The sequence below is a fragment of the Notamacropus eugenii genome, chromosome 3 (genome assembly GCF_028372415.1).
Source record: "Notamacropus eugenii isolate mMacEug1 chromosome 3, mMacEug1.pri_v2, whole genome shotgun sequence".
Classification (NCBI taxonomy): domain Eukaryota; kingdom Metazoa; phylum Chordata; class Mammalia; order Diprotodontia; family Macropodidae; genus Notamacropus; species Notamacropus eugenii.
This window is the reverse complement of record NC_092874.1, coordinates 416,426,200-416,432,784: the sequence shown is the minus strand read 5'-3', so window position 1 is coordinate 416,432,784 and position 6,585 is coordinate 416,426,200. Positions and strand designations below refer to the sequence as shown.

Here is a 6,585-nt window from a genome sequence, read left to right as displayed (position 1 = left end):
ACTTCTTAAAAATTAGAATTTAGAAAGTGTGAGGGAATGATCTCATGAGATATTTAGAAACATTAAAACAAAGTGAAAAAGAATGAAATATTGAAGAAATGTAAAATATCTCATTGTGACATAAGGGGTAGATAGGTGGTACAGTGAATAGAGCAGCAGTCCTGGAATCAGGAGGACCTGAGTTCAAATCTGGCCTCAGACATTTGACAATTACTGTCTCTGTGACCTTAGCAAGTCACTTAACCCTTGTTGCCTCACCATCTTCCCTCTGAAAAAAACATTTTAAAAAAGTGACCTGGAAATAGACCAAGGAGAGAATGTAAGAATTATTGCACTTCCTGAAAACCATGATTAACAAAAGAGGCTAGATGTATTTTAAGAAAATGTTAAGGACTAACCTGAGCAGCAGTGGGACCTGGCCCTGATCCCAGGGACAGTTGTTGGGTAGCCCAGGATAGGCAGGTTTTAGAGGGTGCACAATGTCAAGTTTCTCAAGAATGCAACAGCAATGGACTGCTTTTGGCTGAGTATGATATCTCTGAGATGGATAAATGCAATCTCCATGTAAATTTGCAACAGTAGCATCAGTCAGAGTTGAAGGGCTCCTTAAACTTGTATGCCATCAATTGAGTGTTAGGATCATGTTGTCATAAAGAATATAAGGCTTACTGCATTTTCTGGAAACAAGTGGATACAAAACATATACTCTTCTCATACTGGCTACTCAGGTGATTTCAGGCAAGGTACAGTAGCTCAGTCTCACCAGTGGGTTTCAGCAGCAATTGTAAAACTAGCTATTTATGGAATGTTTATGGAACCTCCAAAAAAGAACCATGATACAAAGGCTACATTTTTTTTTGCAGATGAAGAGATTCCAGAAGACATACTTAAGAATATAGTAGAAGAGTTTCCTCAGTCATGAAAAATAACTAGAAGGCTATATGAATATACCCAAGAAGAAACTGATGCTTTTCCAAGATTATGGACTCCACTTGAGGATTTTCAGATATATTTGGAGGAAAATTGTAAGAAACAACAGACAAATTTCTGAGACTTTTAAGAGTTCTGATTTTCCCCTGATACCTTTCTCCCTACCTGAAAATTCAAGAGAATTCAGCTTCTGTGTGGAGAAGGCAGTCTATTAAACATGGGTGCAGGAAATTTGTAGGGGAAAGAACCAGGAAAGTATCGACAGGAAGTTACAAGAAAATAATTTATTGTATAGATTGTATAGTGACCACGTACAATGATCAGAATAAAATCTTTTGATCAGCTGAAAAAGAAAGAAATGTTAAGGAAAACTGTCCCAATATCTTAGAACCAGTAAGTGAAAGAGAATTTGAAAGATTCCATGGATCACCTCCTGGAGGAGATCTCAAAATGAAAACTCCCAGGAATGTTATAGACAAATTTCAGAGTGCCCAAGTCAAGGAGAAAATAGTACAAGCAACCAGAAACAAACAATTCAAATATCTAGGAGCCAGAGTCAGGATAACAGAAGATTTGGCTGCTTTTTCATTAAAGGATTGGAGAGCTTGGAATATGATATTCCAGAGGGCAAAGCAGCTAGATTTATAATCAAAAATCACCTATCCAGCAAAACTAAATGTGATATTTTGAGGGGTGGGGAGGGAAGGTTATTTATTGAAATAAAGATCGTTCAAGAATTTCTGATGAAAAGTCTAGAGATCAATAGAAAATATGACATTCAAACACAAGACTCAAGAGAAAGACAAAAATGTAAACATGAAAGAGAAATCATAAGGGACTCAGTAAGGTTAATTGCTTATGTTCCATATGGAAAGATGGTACATATAACTGCTAAAACTTTATCATTACTAGGGTAGTTAAAAGGAATTTATATTGAAAGAGGGCATGGGTGTGAGTCAATTATTATGGAATGATCTCATAAAAATGGAGGGAGAAAGGGATGCACTGGGAGAAGGAGGAAGTGAGAGGTAGAATGTGGAAAATTATTTCACATCAAAGTTGTGCAAGGAAATCAGCATCCAACAATATATTGTTTACAAGAGTTGAAAGAGAGTAATACACTGAGTTAAAATAGAGGGATGGGAGAGGATATTATATGCTTCAACTAAAGTAAAAAAGACAAGGATAGTAATCATGATCTCAGAAAAAGCAAAACCCAAAATAGAACTAGTAGAAGAGATAATAATGGAAAGTCATTTTGCTAAAACAGAAAGGACCATAAGCAATGAAATAATATAAAAAAACAACTTTATGTGATAAAGGCCTGATTTCTCAAAAATTTAAGGGATTGAGTCAAATTTATTAAAAATAAAGCCATTCCCCTACTGATAAATGGTCAAAGAATATGAACAAGCAGCTTTAAAAATTGTATTTAGTTATTTTTTAATTGCATATAAAGATAATTTTTGGTATTCATTTTTATAAAGATTTTGAGTTCCATTTTCTTTTCTTCCTCCCTCCCTTCCTTCCCCACTCACCTAGAGAGCAAGCAATCTGTCAGGTTATTCATGTGTGCTACAATCTGCATTCAGACTCCATGGTTCTTTTACTGATTTGGATAGCATTTTCCTTCCTGGGTCTTAGATCATTGTATTACTGAGAAGAGTGAAGTCAATCATAGCTGATCATTGCACAGTGTTACTATTACTGTATGCAATGTTCTCTTGTTCTGCTCACTTCATTCTATATCAGTTCATGTAAGTTTCTCCATGTGTTTTTCTGAGAGCATCCTGCTCATCATTTGGTTATAGCACAATAACACTCCATTACATTCATATGCTACAATTTGTTCAGTCATTTCCCAATTGATGAGTATTCCCTCAAAAAAATGTGCTATAATTATTTTTGTACATGTAGTTTCCTTTCCTTTTTTCTAAATATATGATCTCTTCAGGGTACAGATCTAGTAGTGGCATTTGTTGGATCAAAAGGTAAGCACAGTTTGCCCTTTGGGCCCAGTTCCAAATTGTTCTCTAGAATGGTTGGATCAGTTCACAATTCCATCAAGAATGCATTAGTGTCCCAATTTTCCCACATTTTCTCCAACGTTTATCATGTTCCTTTTCTGTCATATTAGTCGATTTGACAGGTATGAGGTGGTACCTCAGAGTTGTTTTAATTTGTATTTCCCTAATCAATAGTGATTTAGAGCATTTTTTTAGATGACTACAGGTAGCATTAATTTCTTCATCAGAAAATAAATAGACAATTTTTAAAAGCATAAATCAAAGCTAGGTATAGGCATGTGAAAATCACTATTTATTATAAAATTGTAAATTCAAACAATTCTGAGATCACCTCCCATCTATCAGAAAGGACAAATACTAGAGATCCTAAAAGAAAAGATACATTAATGAACTTTTGGTGCAGCTATTAACTGGTTCAATCATTCTGGAGAAAAATTTGCAGCAATGCCCAAAGGGCTACAAAACTGTCTATACCCTTTGACCCAGATATATCACTACTACGTCTGTGTCCCAAGGAGATACAAAAAATAAAAAGAACCTATACATACAAAAATATTTATATCAAGTGTGTGTGTGTATGTGTGTATGTGTGTGTTTGGTGTGTGTGGTGGGAAATAATTGGAAATTTTGGTGATGCTCATCAATCGGGGAATGGCTGAAAATGTTGTGGTATATGATTATGATAGAGTGCTACTGTCTTACAAAAATAATGGGGAGGGGGGTCAGAAAATAATAACTAAAACTATATGAACCATGAAGTGAAGTGAGAACAAAGAGATCATTTTGTACAGTAACAGAAATGTTATAACAATGACCAATTTTGAAAAACCTGACTATTTTGATCAATGCAATTAAATAAGACAATTCCAAAATACCCATGATGAAATAATGCTATCCAGTTCTAGAAAGAAAACTGATAAACCCTGAATTGAAATGGAGGTATATTTTATCTTTGCTTTTACTCTTTCTTCCAGTATGGCTAATATGGAAATATATTTTGCATTTCACAAATCTAATTGATACTATATTGTTTGCCTTCTTAAATGAGTGGTGGTAGAGGGGAAAACAGGGTGAGAATTTGGAACTCAAAAGTTTTTTTTTAAAAAAATGTTAGAAATAAATAAGTAATAGATTAAAAACATGTAAGTAACAAACAAATGTGTCAAAATTGAAATTTGAATCTAGGTCTTCCTTATATCACGTCTGGTACTCCACCCACCACAATGTATTGCTTACCACTTCTCAGGTGCTTTATATTAAATATGTTTTATTTTGAATTACCAAAAAGTATGCATGTTGTTTAATTTTCTAGAACATAAGGTCCTTGAGAGAAAGTTTAATTTTTGTCTTTATATTTCCAGCCCCTAGTGTAATACCTGATGTATAGGAGACAATCAATAAATAATAGCTATGTGATTTCTTGACAATCTGAGTCTTGGAGAAACAGTAGTGAAACCTTTCAAAGACTTGATAACTATATAAAAGGAAAGGATGGTAATAGTTTCTGAGTCTTCACTGGGTTGTAGTCATAATTTCAAGGGTCTTTGAATGCAATTTTTAAACTAGAGAAGTTGCATATCCTGGGCAGCACTCCTTGTAATCAGTCCTAAGAGTATAACATGTAATGCAATGCAATGCAATGCAATATAAAGCAATAAAAGACAAGACAAGCCACATTCAATAAGCACACACTGTGTTCTTCCAAGTCCTGTATTAAGTTTGACAAATAAGGAAAACATCGTTCTTGCTCTCAAGGTGCTTGCAGTCTACGGGAGAAAACACCATGCAAAAGGAGTGAGAAGAAGGAGTTGAAGTCAACTGATAGAAAAGAAAAAGGTTGGTTGGACTTCTTTGTCCTCTTTATCTGGAGGCTTTGAAAAGACTTTTTTTTTACTCTGTCCTCCAGCCCTCTGATAAGGGGGGCAGAGGCTACTGAAAATACTTTCTGAGTAGCATCAGCCTTGGAGGTTGCCTCAAGACAAATTCAAGTTTGAGATTTCTAGAATCCAGTCTTGAAATGAGAAAAGGGGAATTTCCTAGGCAGTGTACCTCTTGGAACCAGAGAAGGCTTATGTCTTTCAGTGATAGGGAAAATAGTCATTGTGGACTAAAGTCATAATATGGATGGGGTATGGAGGGAAGGAGAAAGAATCTGAATTTTGTTTTTTGATAATAACATGAATATTGCTGTAAAACAGATGGAAAGGGGAAGAGGTGACTTTCTATCAACCTCAAGCATATTTGCATCCAGGAGAACACAAATCATGAAGACTAGTAACATAAACCTGAATATTTTTATTGTTCTGTGAAATGTGAATGTGGCTCACTGGAATATTGAGATGATACCTATTTAGTGGTCCTGAGTTTGTTTTTCTTCTTACGGCCATTCAAACTATTAGGTGGTACTATGATCTTAAGGAACAATGCCCCTTGTGCTGATTTTGAAGGATTTTAGCACTTGTGTAAAAAGGAGAAATCAACAAAGAAGGAAACTAATTGTATCAATTAATTCCTTTGAGTCTTTTGAGTTTTATACATTATATTTGGGATGAAAACACTGCTTTTTACCTGATAAAAGTATTGTTATCTGGAACATTAATAGAGTTGCTGAGAACCCTGTTATATACATGGAAAGCTAGATATTTGAGAGAAAGTTATTGTTTTTGTTTTTCTTATCCTTTTCTTTCACTGGTATTAAATTAATCTTGCTGTAAAACAGTGTCTAGTAGGAGAAATCTGTTGGTTTTTGATCAGAAAAACACTCTGATATCAATGAACCACTAATACCATATATTTAGTGAAATTTTCTCACATACTTCACTGACCTTAAAAAAGGTTTCCATGGCCTTAGGAATACCACAGAATACCTAATTTACTTGTTCCTATAGATGAAAAGAATGGTGTGAAGAATTATACCTTGGGCTTATTTGACATTTTCTTCATTGATCATTTATGTCACTCACCAATAAAGAAGATGGGAAACCAGGAGGAAAAAAAACAAAACATTCACCAAGTGCAGTTTGGGACTGCTTGGTTTCCTCTTTATCAAGTATATTGGCTTTTCTCCAGTGCTTTCTTCCTTTTGGCTTCTATTATACAAGGATTGATTTTGTCTGGAGAAGTTAGTTGCTGGGTACTTAAGGTATAATATTCCAAGTTTTGAGTAGTTATTCATTTTTTATAGTGTCTATTAAATAGACTTAAAACTATCTTGAATTTAATTGGTAGGCCCATTTCTTATCATAATGACTGGTGAATCACCATTTCCTTTTCTAATAAGTCAGTGCATATGATTGCAGCAATGCCATAGCTAAAAATGGTACTTGAACTAATCTTTGTAAACAAGGAACCATAACTAGGACATGTATTACTTAGGTTATTGAATATATCTATAATAATAATAACAATAATAGTTTAAATAGTAAATATTAGCTTAAATACAATTTTTATTTCCGAAGATTTGGCACTCTATAATATATTTTACACAACATAGTATTTTACATGTGCACATGAGCACACACACACTTATATGCACACACAGAGAGAAAAAATTGTTACATGAGGTTTAGATTCCTCATCAGTATAGAGTTGGGTTAGATAATCAGAAGAGTTCTTTCTAGTTCTAACA

General features: G+C 34.3%; 1 pseudogene; it reads left to right on the top strand.

Moving 5' to 3' along the window:
* The first annotated feature begins 479 nt into the window (after positions 1-479).
* Positions 480-1,051, top strand: LOC140532260 (large ribosomal subunit protein uL13m pseudogene; annotated as a pseudogene).
* Positions 1,052-6,585: the final 5,534 nt, after the last annotated feature.